We start from the raw sequence: 15,149 nt of genomic DNA on the forward strand, positions 1-15,149 counted from the left end.
GGGTAGGGTGGTTGTACCCTGCGGTACAGGTTGTTCACTTCACAAAAATGGCAGACCAAGTGGGACAAGTGAGACTGAAAGCCAGGCCATATTCTGCTTGTACAGCCTGCTCCCCGCCCAGAAATGCATTTTTCTTCACTTAATAGTGATACTAGGGGTGACCCTGAGTAAGTAGGCATCAAATAAGAAATTTGACTAAAAAGTGCGTCTGTGACCCTAATCCTAAACAGGGAGGTGCAGAGTGTAGCAAGGGCACTCACCATTATATACGCCTGGATCCTCTCCTTTCTTTAAGTAAAGGGCTTCTGAGCCATTTTCATCTGTTGGCTTTTAAAAACTCACAACAAAAAGAGGTATTTGTCTGTCCCCTTGACAACAGGCCTTGACATTTCAACCATTTTTACTTCTTCCCTCCACTAAAGTTCCAATCTTTCTTCTGAGCCATCATTACAATAATTTACAGGAGGTGGGGTACCTCCCAGCTCTTCACTTTGCTGTCAGTTGTGCTGTATTTGCTTTTCTTGCCGGGACTGCCTCGGAGATTGAACGGGATTTTGTATGATTTGATCTTAATGGTTTAGCTGAGACTTGTTGGTAGGATGACCAGCTGCCTCAAATTACAGCCTCTCTCCTTTCCCACCGAGTTCATCACCAAAATGGGGTGGGGGAAAGAGAAAGAAAAAGCCATGAGGGGGAGGAATAGAATTGTATAACAAGATGCCAAAATCTGCCTCTAAGCAGCTTCCTAGGCTCTCTGGTCTACACACGTTTTCAGTACTTCTTCCGCCTGCTGCCCTTCGAGGCTACTGGTTTCTCAAGAGGAAAGCCCCTTAAACTTGAGCATTTCCTCTATGACACGCAGCACATAGACGGGGCTGCCAGAGGAGGCTTGGTAGCTGCAGGAAGAATGGAACATCTACTCGGTCTTTCCTCTTCTAGTCCTCTTCTTTCCAGTTCTGATTTCTTTTTTAACTGGGGAGATGGGAAGAAGAAGAGTTTGTATTAGGCAATAAAGGATTTTAATAAGAATCCATTTCATTGATTCATAAAATAAAACTAGGATTATCTCATCTGTCTTCATATAATGATTACAATTTATTCAATTTTGAATATGTTCCAGGTGCTTTACATGTATTATCTTTAATCCTTATAACAACACTGTAAGGTAGCTATTTTTATCTCTGTTTTATAGATAAGAAAACTTTAGTGAGAAAAGTTAATTAACTTATTCAAACATACAGAGCTAATAAGGACTAGGGTTAGGATAAATCCCAGTGCTACCTCACCCATAACCCATGTTCTTTTTCTTTCTTTGTGTGTCTAAAATTATTTTTTTAATAATACAACGTAACACACGCATATGTTCTCACCGGGTACAATTCACAGAATAAACAGCATTTTTATATTAAATGTAGAAATCCCTTTGGCACCACTTCCCTCACTCAAATATCCAATCCTAATAACTCTCCCAGTGGGGACCAGTTTGCAGAATTGTATCAGTACATTTCCAAATATGTATGTGTATATGTATATGTATATGTATATGTATATGTATATGTATATGTATATGTATATGTATATACATCTGTATCTGATGATGTATTATTCTAAAAATCATCTTTCAATATCAATATATTCAGACCTATACCTTTTTATAGTTGTTGAATATTTAAATTTATATCTGCCATCTCATCCTGTTTTATTTTTATCCAGTTTCTTGCTAAATGTAGTTATTCTGAATCCTTGTTTTTTGTATAAGTACACTTAGACTAAGAAGAATATTTTGAGTAATTTCAAAGAACTCTGATTTTTTTTCACAGTATTTAATCTTTATTTTATGAATAAACATAAATTTATAGGAAATTTTCCTTCTCTTTGCTACATTAATGTGATTATATGGGTGTTGATCTTTCTGTATGGTTGAATATGGTGCTTTTTTTTTTTTTCTTTACATTGTGGACTTTCCTCAAATGCCTGCTTTTTCTCGGCTGTTTGACATTGTGTCCCATCCCTCATTTTACTTCTACAGTACAATGCTGCAGTTAATTTTACAACTAAAGAAACCAAGAACCAGAGAGAATAAATGACAGCCAAAGGCATGGAGCTATTTATTGCTAGAGCCGGTAATAAATCCCATTTATCTGCTGACCCCTGGGCCAGCACCCTTTCTATTACATAACATGTTATTAATTGGCACTATTATGTAGATGCTTTAGCTTATTTGCAAATCTATACTCTTTTCTCTTCACATTTCATATTCTGCTTCCAGTCACATTTGTTTAGCTGAAAAAGTTTGACATGCTGTGTGTCCTTGGCAGAGAACTCTGAGGAAAGCTCACTTACCCATGTATTTAATTTTGAATAATGTCTCCTAGAAGAATCTAATACTTGAACATGTTCAATAAACCTCAGTTAATAAAAAGTTAGAACATTATGAGTCCTTAGGAAAAAAATCTAACCCAACTCCTTATTTCATAAATTCACTTAACAACACGTATTGTCAATGCACTTCCTAGACTCTCATAAATGCTAATAATACATGTTAGAGTGCATTTTCATATAGCATCTGGGAAACTTAGAGCCAAGAATGACTAATTCACTTAAAGATCTTACATTAATGGTGATGACAGGATTGAAGACCAAGTCTCCTGACTCAAAAGTCCAGTACTAAACACCCAAGTGATTTGCCAGTGTGCTATTCTAGCAAAATACAACTAGCAAAATACAAACAAAATACAACATACAGCTAGCAAAATACAGGCTGGTCCAACCTACCTACAATATGTGCTAAGCTGCATTCATTATCTTCGTGGTTCATACAAAAAGACAGTACTGGTAGTGAAATGTACAAAGCATTTATACTTTTTAACGCTTAAGACTCTTATTTAGTTTGCTTTCAAATTTCTAATCACAGATTAAATAGCAACATTTTGAGATAGTGGCAGTGGGCTTGATTGATTTGCAACTCTCTCTCAGTCTCTTTCTCTCTTTTCCCTCTTACACAAAAATAATTCTCAAGGTCATATTATGTGTTCTGAAAACTAGCATTTGTATTCAAGTTCCGTAAATCATGCTGTCAACATTTTGTGACCGTTCCTGTTGAATCCTGTTGAATGCTTGATGTTGCCTTATAATCCTTAACAGATAATGTGTTTTAACTGGGCTGTTCAAGGATATTATTGTTCTGGATTAAAAGGATAGTATATTTTTAGTACATCACCAGAAACCTTGATGTCCTGATCAGGGGCAGCATTTGCTGATCATGCACCATTCTGAGCACAGAGGAGAAGCCAATGTAATGGAAAGGGCGCTTCTGATAATTTGCCATCAGATACCCTGGGTTTGGATGTCCTACTATTCTTGGCTTTCTCACAGCCTTGGCTTATGAAGCTTAAAAATAGGGCAATAATATCCATTTCCTCTGGGCTGTTTTAAGATTTAATTGACATAATGCATGTTAGAGTACCCTGGCACATACAAGGAGTTTAATAAAGCTAATTTCCCTTCCAGTTTACTTAATGTTTGCTACTTTCAAAACCATTCTTTCCCAATAATGTAATAACTGGCTTTGACAGCAGTAGCAGACCCATACACAGAGCTCATTCTCTCTCCCCCAAGACCAGCTTTCTCCATTAGTATCTGAGCCTGGCAAATCAAAATCCTTCCTAAAATCTTCTAAGTGACTTCGAAACCCCCGTGTGCATTAGTCTGGCTCACTTGAGTGTATCTTGCACATTTAATTAAACCTGTTATTTCTGGAAACAAAAACAAAACATTTGAGAAGGAATGGCTGAGAGAAACCATTGCTTTTCCAGTACTGTGACACGTGAATAATTTAAGAAATCTTTTAAAGCCTTGCTTTATTTTAATTGGTTTCTGAATCCATTCATTTTCAGACTGTGCTTTTATTATCTCCATCTACCATTGTCTTTTGCCACTTCTCTTTGAGGATATCTGTTATCCTTAAAAAGGGACTAGGTGGGAATTAACTTCCTTCTGACCACATCCATTTATCCACTTGAAGATCACTGTGGCAAACTATGAAAAATGTGCTAGTTTTGAAAAATGACAAAGCTCCCAGGATCGAAGAGGTGCTTATCCTCTCCCAGGAATCTATTTGTTCTGTTATTCTTGGCAGTGAGGACTGGACTCTTCAAAGGGAGATGCAGATTCCATTCTGTTTATCCTTCTTACTTTGAAAATTACGTCCTTGTTCGGCATTGGAACGGTTTTGGATGAAAAGTCCTTTCCTATTTGCACTGCAAATAAAAAAAACACGATCCCATTGTAAATTGTGTTAACCCCCTTCTGACAATCTAAACCTCATGAGGAAAGACGTGCTGGCTATTATGTGTACATATACGTGCTGTGCACAGGTGTGTTTATTAGGAGGCTGTGTGTTTGATCTCCTCTTCATTCCTTAGTCCTTCCCTAAGCATTATTGGCATGTAGGAAATGGAATCTGTCTAATCTGTTCCAACTGAATTAAATCCATCAACTATATTTCACTTTGAATTTTAATTGGGGCAGATCCGTTCTCTTAGTAATGGAAAGTTAGTAGTTTATCTTCTCCATCCTCTGTGTTACTTCCCTCATGGTCCAGGATGATGCCTTTGTTTTGCTCTGGACAAATATGATGCCAAATGCTGCTGCTCTCCAAACTCAGGGCTTCCCCAACTCTAGGGAACATAGGTCAGTTCTCCCCAAGAATTCTCTCATCATGTTCCATTCCCACGGTGACATAAGTCTCATGGGACACTCCTACCTGGTTTGAGATGGAGAAGAATGAGGAAATGAAGGAACAATGCTAGTACATTCTCATTCGACAGTCAACTCTATTACAAAAATGGACTCTTGTTATCTGATCAGTCTCTTGTATCTGGGCTGGAGGTAGATGATGGTGTAAAAGTCACAATATTGGGTTTGACCACCTATTAGCAGGTCCTGCATATGTGGTCTACCTCCTCTCTCTAGAAGGTGGAGGTTTTATCATCCACTGTTGTTAATTTTGGGATCTCAAATGAGACTAGGAGAAGTCCCATTAACATTTTGCAACTCATGTATAACTGATATAATAAAACCTGAATTTTAAGAGATAAAATCTATAAAGAGTGAAAAATGAAGAATGATCATAGACTTTGGTAGAAATTCCCATTGTGGCACAACTATGAGACAGACTATAGAGTATTTTCCCCTTTTGCTTTGATTAAAAGTGCGATTTCACATGAAATAGTGTGATATTTCCTCTCCTGTTTCCAAGGAGGCTCAGTGGAGACCGTCGTTAACCAGTGTGGTCAGGCGAACCAGCAGCTTCCCTGATTAGTGTCTCCTGCTGGGCAATGCAGATAAAACCTCCATCACAGGACATTCCTGAAAGCTCGAGTGCCCGTCCTCCAACTGTGCCACCTAGAGAACTGTCAAGTGTCTGTAAATATTTTGCAGTTCCTTAGGAAAAACTGTTGGCTTTCTGAGAGACAGCAGAGTGAGCTGGTCCCTGCATCCAGCCCTGGTTCTCGGTGGATTCGGTTTGCTTGTTCTCAGTCATTTTATCTCTCTGATGAGTCCCATCTCTGTATTTCCTTCTTATCTCCTGCTGTGGTTTTCTTCCGACACATTATCTTCTTCCTAGAACATTCAAAAAAAATCACCGATTACCCTTGATAGATTCATTCATGACCTTTGGGACTAAAAAGTCAGGCTCCTGAACAGGAGGAGAAGCCTGAATATGCAGTGGTGGGTGGGAGAGGGATCCCAGCTACCACCCCTCACCATCTTCAGAGATGCTCAGCTCATTTACATCCCCCTCCCACCCCCAGCCCCCATGGCTAAAGGGAAAAAGAAGTTTGGTCACCATTTCATTAATCCAAATTCATTCTGATCATCTTGCCATTTTAACACGTTTTGTCCCATTTTTTTTCCTCCCAGATGGTGGGTTTGCATCCTTTGAGAAGAATGACTAGCAACTTCAGAGGCGTAAAATGTGCATCCACCAAACAAAGCTATCTTCTGTAAATACATTGTTTGTTTTGAACAAACCTTCTGTTCTGGTTCTATTTGATTAACAAGAATAATCAAACATCTAAATAAAAATCATTGTCTGTTACCACTGGAGAGTATCCAGCTAGTTGTTAGACAGCTTGGAAGGCTGGCAAAAGGCAAGATGCATCGTGCTGGGGGACATCCAGGCCAGCGTGCAGGGACCTGCATGCCATCTGCCCCCACCCCTTCTGCTCAGATCCCAGTCCAATCATTTTAAACTCATTAGAGCAAGATTCTTGTAAAGCCAAGAGATGGGATTTAGCTGCGGCTCCCAATTTCACAAACTACAGAAGGGCTCACAATGAGAAGGCCAGCTTCCTGAGATACCTTGAATGACCTTCTGGTTCTCAGGCATAAGGACGCCTCCCCAAACTGCATATTCGATAAAGGGCTGAGTACCTTTCTGTGTGCTTTACTTTTCCACACCCTGAGAGAGGTCAAAACCGTTCAAGTTATAGTGTGTGTATTCCCTATGAAAGGTGCTGCAAGATATTATGTGCTAATTGTTTGTTGCTTTAGAGCAAAGCAGGCCCACTGAGAAGCCAGCCCTTTTTATGATACTTGTAGAGCTGCATCTACCAAGAAGCAAAGTTCAGCGGAAAAAAACCAATCCGAAACCGTTTCTTCACAAAATAAGAAACATTTCTGACACGCTATTTAATGACAACAGTCAACTGTTTCTTTTCCATCTTTATTTCCCCCTCTAAGGTCTAGCTTATTGGCTCATTATGTGCCTGGAATAAGAAGGATGACAAGGAGGTGGAATTCTGGCTCAGCAGATTCCGCGCCCAGCCCCCCTCGCTCAGCCCGCTTCCCCCACCCTCCCACTCTCCCCTCTTCCCCCGGCTCTCCCGCCTCCTGCTGCTGCAGATCTCTTTCTGCTGCCTGGCAACCGCTCCACAGGCAATGTCACACAGGATTGCTTATTCCAGCTTCAGAGAAATAAACAGGAGAGGGAAAATTCTTGCCGTTACATTAGAACAGTTATGTACAAATGTACCAAAGCTAGGTAATGCCAGGACTGATTCCGTCGCAGAATTCCGCACCCTGGTGTCTAGTCTCCCCTTACATGGGTAGAGATGGGTAAGGGGGGGGAAAGGGGGAGTCTTCAGATGGCTCTTAGCCTGTATTGTTTTAAATACATCCATTCTGTTGGCATAAACCTCAAATATAACTATTTCTGGGCTTTAAGAACTTTAGCAGGAAATGTTACAGTTGTCATTTGAAAAGTGCGGTGGGCTTATGAAGAGCAAAGTTCTGTTGCTTATCATTGTCACCTTGGCTCGTAATTGCATAGATGGTTCTAACCAGACTTCAGGGTATCGCATCTAGTATTTGGGAAGTGAGGCAGGACCTATCTTTTCTTCTCTACAGGTTACTTGCTAACGTGCGGGTCTTTTGTTCCTTTACACGTTCACTCTCCCGTTGCTTCCGGTGGCTGGCAATGAGGAGTGCAGGCTTTATATCTAGCGCTGGGGACAGTGGGAGCAGAAGAGACCTGCCAGTCCTCCCAGGGGTCCCACTGTCACCCGCAAGGCTGGCAATTAAACAAATCACTACAATAAACTGCTAAAGGATAAGGAGGGGGGAGGGGATGAAAAAATGGAAAAGTCTTGCTTCACATTCCACTCAGGAGTTTTACTTCTCCGTACCAGGCCTACGTAATCCGTATCAGCATTTCCTCCGGTGTCCCTGTCTATCTAGCCAGGCGATGGAAGGAAGCGGGTTTCTTCCTAACTCAGTTTCCTGAGTGTGATACCCAGAGAGCATAAACATTCTTTGAAGTGCATCTTATCCAGGAATCTGAACTCCCCATTAACTTGATTATAAAATTCAAGGGAGGGTATAGCTCCAGTAGCCCAGCATGCACAAGGTCCTGGGTTCAATCCCCAATACCTCCATAATTAATAAACAAATAAATAAACCTAATTACCCCCCCCAAAAAAAAATCCTTTCATGTTCCAGGTCCCTATCGTTGACCTGAGTCACTGAAAGCAGTGAGACTGACGTATTTGCTAGAGCAAGTTAACTGTAAATAGTAACTAAGACCCCCATCTCTGACCAACACTTATTCACAAAGAAGAGTTAAAGGCCTGAGTGTCCTGAGAGAGTACAGGAGAGTGTCACACCTTAATAGAGTAGGAGGAGGGTGATGTCAGGGTTTCTGGAAGGACTAATTATTGGGAGCCAGTAGATGCCCAAGGTTTAGATAAGGAAAGTCATTATGGAGTCTTTGGTATGATACTGGAACCAGTAACTGTCACCAAGGAAAATTACCACCAACAACTGGGCAAAAGCATCAGAGAACCGAAGTTCGACAGCTGGAGTTCTGGGCTGGGCTCAGTTTTCAGAGTAGGAACCACAGGGAAGAAAGAAGCAGTCAAGTGTCCGGGCAGACAGGTGGGCCAGACCCTGAGGGGCTGGATGCGAGGCCTCGGTCTAAATCCCATATTGCCAACTAGATCAGAATATTCACCTCCAGGGCCGAGGAGTACGCACCTCTGACTACGTGTAGGCCCTCCTCACTCCTAGCTTTCAGCAGTTGGTGACTAGATGGGTTTCTTCTGGAAGGTGGGGCCTCTGGCACCCCAGCCTGTGGTGGGGGGCACACTGGCAGTCAGCACACAGGGGAGGGAAGGCTGACGGCGGGCACTGAGTCCAGGCACTCCATCCCAGGCACAGGTTTTGATCAGACAGACCTAACTTTGAAACCCAGTTCTGATACTTAATGCTTATGTGACCTTGGGAAAATGACTCAAGTTCCCTGAGCCTCAGTTTCCTAATCTGTAAACTTCCAATGAATGTCAGCAATAACTGTTTGACTAAAATTAATATTATACTTCAGAGGGCCAAAAACAGATCATTGGAATTTTTTTTTACCATAAAGCAAAATAAGAAGCAATTAAATTGTTCCATCTAAATTTATGCAATTGGAAAACGATGATAAGTGCTATTAATAACAGTAAGAGAGCATACGTTCAAGAACTGAAACCGCAAAATATATGTCAAGCTGGGAAAAAAAAAAAAAAAAAACCCTTCCTCTAGCCCCATCTACCTCCCAGTTTGCCTGTCACATCACAATATGTGTGCATGCCGCAAATACCCATGCCCTTGTTTTACTGGCTAAAACTCAGTCGAGTTCTCACTCTGTGTGACCTGGGAATTAAAGCTGGGGAGATGGCTTGGACCATAACAGGAGTCTCTACTATACACTGTTGCAGCATGTTTCTTACGCACTATCTGGGAGGTGCAAAACTCTAAAGGTCCCACTGATACCACCTGGGCAGGTTTGATCTGCCCCTGTACTTGACCTGTTCGCCTAAGTGAGGCTGCCCCGGCAGTTTCTGAAGAACTCCAGTTCCATTTAGTAAAATCTCTGCTCCTCTCCTAAGCTTCTATTACACCCTCTAATTGCCTTCCTGGTCTTCCGGCTTCTTTGGCTAGATCTCTGCTTTCTTGCCTGTGCTTTCCACTTGATCTTGACAATAGAATGTCAAGAAGTTTTCGCTTTCAATTTACTCATCCCCAAGGCTTCCTCATGGTTGATGGGTATCTCACATGACTCAGCTGTGGTCTCTGGGAACCCAGCATCCGGCACCTAAGTGACAGGACCTGGTTTTCTGTTAAAGGTTAAGTCAGAAAGGTATGTGTCTATTTTTCTCAAAGTTATGAAGGAAATTATAAAACTTGAAGCCCAGTATTTATTTCTGGAAGCAGTTCAAGGAGCAGCTATATCAAGGTCACTTGGGGCTTTTTTAACAAATCAGGATTTAGAACCAAAATACCAGATTTATCAGCTAGCTCCTCCAGATGATTACTATAAACATTAAAGTTTAAGGCTCATCGCCATAATCCCTTGAAGATTTGGACAAAAAATTAAAAATTAAAACACCTTTCGGGTGAATCAGTGTCAATATAAATCCATTTTTTCATCAATAGTTTTTTCTTTTTAAATCACATCTACCCAGACTTTTAACAAGGGTTTCTCTATTAGAGCATAGACGTCCTTTTTTAAAGTTAGTAAACCATTGAGAAAAAAACAAACAAAAAACCATAATTACTCAAGGCCAACAAAACAAGTCACATGGATTAAGTGATCCTATTGGCCCAGGTCTCCTGACCAGTTATCCATTTATTCAAAAATAGTATTAAGTGACTATTATACATCAAGCACTACTCCTGGTGTTGGAGACACAGGACGCTTGTCTGGACAAGACAGGCAAAGTCACTGTCCTCACTAAGCTCACACTCTAGTGGAGGAAGCAGGCGATGGCTAACTTAAAAAAGTAAATAATATTTCTGTATTACTGTCGACTGTAGAGGGGAAAGATTGGGAGCTAGAAACCAGCTTTTGGGCTAATTCAGTAGTCTATGGGAAGAGATGATGGAGCCTGGGTGAGGGTCATTATCAGTGAGGACAGGAGGAGACAACTTCAGGGTATAATTTGGAAGCAGAGATGGCAAGATTTGTCTTGTGTATGGAAAACAAAGGAAATAGAGAAATCAAGCCTATATGATTTGGCTTGACCCAACTGATGGAATGGTGGTGTGTTTCATTAAAACGAGATGTCTAGAGAAAGAGGACTTTTGGAGAAAATATCAAGGGTTCTCTTTTTGTTGTGATAAACTTGTAAAACCTTACAGATATCTTAGTTGAGATATTGAGAAAGGCATTAGGTGTCATAATCTGGAGCCCAGAGCTCCAAGCGAGGTAAACACTTAAGAATCACCAGTGTTTAGATATGAAATGCCATGCGAATGAAGAGCTCACCCAAGGAGTGGAAGTCCCTAGAGAAGAGAAGATAGAGAACTGAACACTAAACCTTTCTCACACTTAGAGGACAGAGAGAGAAGGAGGAGCCAGTGAAGGGGGCTGAAAAGGAAACGCCAAAGAGGTAGGAGGAAAATGAGTGTGGCTACCTGGAAGCCTGGTGAGTGTGTTCGCATAGGGCTTATGTCATGGGCTGCAGTGACAAAGATGGCTGTTCAGTAGCATGAAAGGAGGCTGGCTGCCAAGAGTAGTAAGTATTTGGACATTAAGAACTTGTATTTATTTTGTATTTTAATAAAAGAAAGACATGTGAAAGGTACAAGTAAACTTTCCCCAAGGACTTTCAAAATGGGAAAACAACTATTGAAAACACCATGACAAGCAGTGACATAAAATGTCATTTTTCCCTAAGGGACTGAGATGTGTTCAAAAGCTGGTGGATTTTTTTGTTGTTGTTGTTAGCTTCCTCTAGCAGCAATTCAACATCATCAAACAGCTTATGGAAAAGGGCAAAATAAATTATGCTAATTAGACCTGCTAGAACTTCTTGGCATTTGGGAGAGGAAAGGTTAAGGTTTAATAAGTGGTAACTGAGAACAAATATTCTTAGATCTCCAGTAGGTTACACAGCGACTTAAGTCATATGAAAAAGGGGAAGTGTGAGAAAAGCCCTAGTTCAGATTGTGACGGATTGTGTTTTCCTCTGTGTTTACCAGCTCAGAGGCTTTACAGAAGTAACGACACCCTGACTAGACAGAAAAGGAAATTGCTGCCCCTGCTTAGTATTCACTGAGGGCCCAGAATGAGAGGCATTTAGAGCATTTTCACACTGGACGACTAGAAGGTCTTGGGACCGATTCCACGTTTCATTTGTGGTCAAACTTTGCATGATTTCTTCTCCATAAGTCTAGCCTATAAGGCTTCTAGAAAAAACATGTCTCATACACAGATTTTGTATCCGTAAGATATAAACAGTATTGATCATGCTCATGATTAATTTTGACTTTTCGATGATATTTAATTTAGTTCATTTGTGTTTTTTAAAAAATGTGCTAGCAGATTTGAAGTTAATCTGATAAAAGAGACCAGATGCAGGCCAGATAGTTTTCTTTTTTAATCCATCTACTCAGATTTTTAGGAAGAATTTTTCTCCATAAGAGTATGACTGTATTTTTTAATTAGCCTAGGACTAATTTACAGAATGAATAGTAAAACATCCATTTCATGGGAAATGAAGCCACAAGAATAAGAAAGAGTCTATACTGGCAGCTTGAAAAAAATAGACCAAACTACACTCTGCAATTGTGGTGGGACCAGAGGTTTAGTGAAGGTGATCTCTTACTGTTTCTAATTTATCCTCTCTACAGTTCAGGGTCCTGTACACTGAAATGCCTGTGCTGGATTGAACAGCATTCCCTAAAGCTACAGGAAATATGCGATTATCTTCACTAATGGAGCGGAACAAAAGCACAGGCATTCCAAGATGGTGGCAAACTCCCTGAATCATGCCCAGTTGGCTTTAGGATGTGTTTTGTACTTAAGTTTGGATATGGGTGTGTCTGACTTTCTGGGAATTTACTTCAAAGAGAATAATGAAATGACACAGTGAAAACTTGGCTCTCTTGGAGTTGGGAAATGCTCCAGTTTTCCTTTCCTATCCCTGTCCATTCAGGAAACAGACATGACCTTGCTCATAGCTCTCTCTGAACAAAAAAACTATGCACACTTTTTTTTTTTTTTATTTCAAATGGCTTCCTCCCAGAGCTTTAAGTTCCCTTAAGGCCACAGCAATAATTAAGCAGAATGTTTGCTAGTGCTTCTGCTGGGATGTTTGAGTGAAATAGACAGACAGCAACCTGTCTGCTAGGGGGCGCTGACAAGGGACTGCAAGAGGGCAGATGAAGTCCCCTCATGAAGCAGGCATTGTCTTGCAAACCACTCTGGTATATGTGATAAGCCCTCAAGCTCAAGTTTATACAGAGATTATTTGTCTTACTAACTTTGAAATCTTTAGCAAAATACTTAATTTGCCAGTCTCTTCCTTTATAAAATGGTACCCATTTTGTTGAGAAGATTAAATGAGCTAATACTCAGTGCTTGGCTCCACACCAGGTGCAAAATAAATAATCAAATCACATTAGCTATCATTAAAATCTATGGACTGAATTTTAAAATGCCTCTCAGACAGAAATGTCTTACTGTTTTACAAATGTCTTCAGTTGCAGTTGTGCTTAGTCAAATACAATGTCAACTAAAAACATTACTAAATTAATGTATTCAGCAAGGAAATGTTAAACAACTACCACTTACTAGGTATTATTATTCACTAATTCATTTATTTTTGCCATTTATTTTTCTTAAATCAACTGATCCTGCATGAAAATCCATTGTCATATAAAAGCCCACGTGATTTATGACACTACAAGTTGTTTTGAGTAACAATGACATGTAATGAGAGGAAGATAATTGGCGCCTAAGTGGGGGTAGGGAAAGTGAGACAAATGGAGATATTTGAAAATGAGTTGGAAAAGAGAAGCTATCAGGTAATTATTGCTACTTTTAAAGTTGTGTATTATAGTTATATTGGACAATGTTCTTATTCTTAGAGGTTTTGTGCTGAAATATTTAAGAATAAAGTGTCACAATGTCTGCAAATTACTTTCCAATGGTTCATAAAGGTAAAGAGAATGTGGGAAAATACTAATAGTTTTTGATTCTAGGTGTGGAGTTATAAAAGTGATCATTGTATTATTCTTTTATCACCTTTATAGATGAAGATTTTCTTAATAAAATTTTTGGGGGTGGGAAGAGACAAAAACATGATCTGCATACATTAAAAAAAATTCTCTTGGCCATAAAAAAATCTATTCCAAGTTATTCATTTCAGAAGAGAAACTGGGGGCTGACTGGTTAGTGATCTACCCAAATAACCAGACAAGATCAGACCCTGATCACTTTCCAGCAGAGAATATGGTGGTGCTCAGCTCTCTACCCTGCTCTTGTACCCTGGTCAACATTTCAGATGTGGTGCCTTCAATCACAAAGGAGAAGAAGCAGGAAAATGCAAATGGATCAGTGTGAATCCATTCCCACTAATGGAGAAACAAGTAAGTCTCTTCCTGTGATGGGAGGGCAGTGGTGTCGTCCTCTTCTAATATAAAGGCCAGTAGGATTTTCTTCACCAGAGACTGGCTGTTGAGCGCTAAATGTAAGTGAATTTCAGCGGGAGACGTGTCCAAATATTCCAACATTGTCAACACTAAAATTAATAAAATATATTCATTTTATACTATCATGCAGCAAAATAGCCAAATAAAATTTTAATTAATATCACAGGTCAAGGAATAAGTGTGTATGGTTGAAACCTAAATGACTACTGCCATTACATTTCTAGAAGATATTCAAGGCATTCCCAAGCAGTTATAGAAGATGTTTACAACCTTTTATAAGTATAATTATAGAAAAGCTTCAGTCATCTATAACTCAGCTAGAAAGAACTTCCAGTAAGCCACCTGGGGATAATGGGCACACTCAATCTCTAGCAGGGTGGAAAGGCAAATTATAACCCTCATACTTAGTAAAAGCAAGTGTAGTGCCATGAGGTTAGCATACATTTTATGTAATCTCCAACAACTTTAAGTCTAAAGGTCAATATTTTTCAGATACCCAGACAACTTTACAATGTTGCACATCTTTTACGTTGCCTCCACTCAGCACAACAGTTGTAGCTTGGCCTGTTTCCCCATTCCTTTCATTTCCAGGGTCTGTGTAGTTTGGAAAGGGAAACTTGGATCTAAGCTATTGGATACAGTTATCACCCTGCAGAAATTCAAGTCTCTAAATCATCAAAGATACAGACATAGGTTCTATATTTTGTGCAATAAGCAGCAGAGAAAACCAACACGTTGTGTCTTACCATGTACAAGGAAAGAGCACACAGCTCCATGCTAGTCAGGGCTTTGGCTCTTTGCTTAGAAAAAGGCCAATGAGATTCTCAGGAACAATCTGGTGACTTGCAAATTCAATTAACCAATACACACTATCTCCTCTCTGAACTAAAGACTTCAGCTACTTGAAACTCTAGGGTACCATTTTTAAGAGATATAGATATTAATATTGATTTTTATATCAATACCTCTTAAAAAGAATACTCATACATCTACATGTTTATATATATATACACACATACATACATATATTTCCAGCATTTCCAAATACATCCATATTTTTGCCTCTGGGTGGCAACAAGAAAAAAATGCCTTATCTGTGTTCTGTAGTAAACTGTGTCCCCCTTGCTACAATGCTCATGCAATGGCTTCATGATGTAGACAGAGCTCTC

At 39.9% G+C, this 15,149-nt stretch overlaps 1 long non-coding RNA gene across 2 annotated transcripts in view; it reads right to left on the bottom strand.

The window, feature by feature from the left end:
• LOC123614793 (uncharacterized) overlaps positions 1-15,149 on the bottom strand; it is a 34,232-nt gene that overhangs the window by 5,311 nt on the left and 13,772 nt on the right. For both annotated transcript variants that reach the window (XR_012508269.1, XR_012508270.1), the window contains exon 2: positions 261-5,625. This is a non-coding gene — a long non-coding RNA (uncharacterized LOC123614793). The remainder of the gene's footprint in view (positions 1-260; positions 5,626-15,149) is intronic.

The sequence above is a fragment of the Camelus bactrianus genome, chromosome 1 (assembly GCF_048773025.1).
Source record: "Camelus bactrianus isolate YW-2024 breed Bactrian camel chromosome 1, ASM4877302v1, whole genome shotgun sequence".
Lineage (NCBI taxonomy): Eukaryota > Metazoa > Chordata > Mammalia > Artiodactyla > Camelidae > Camelus > Camelus bactrianus.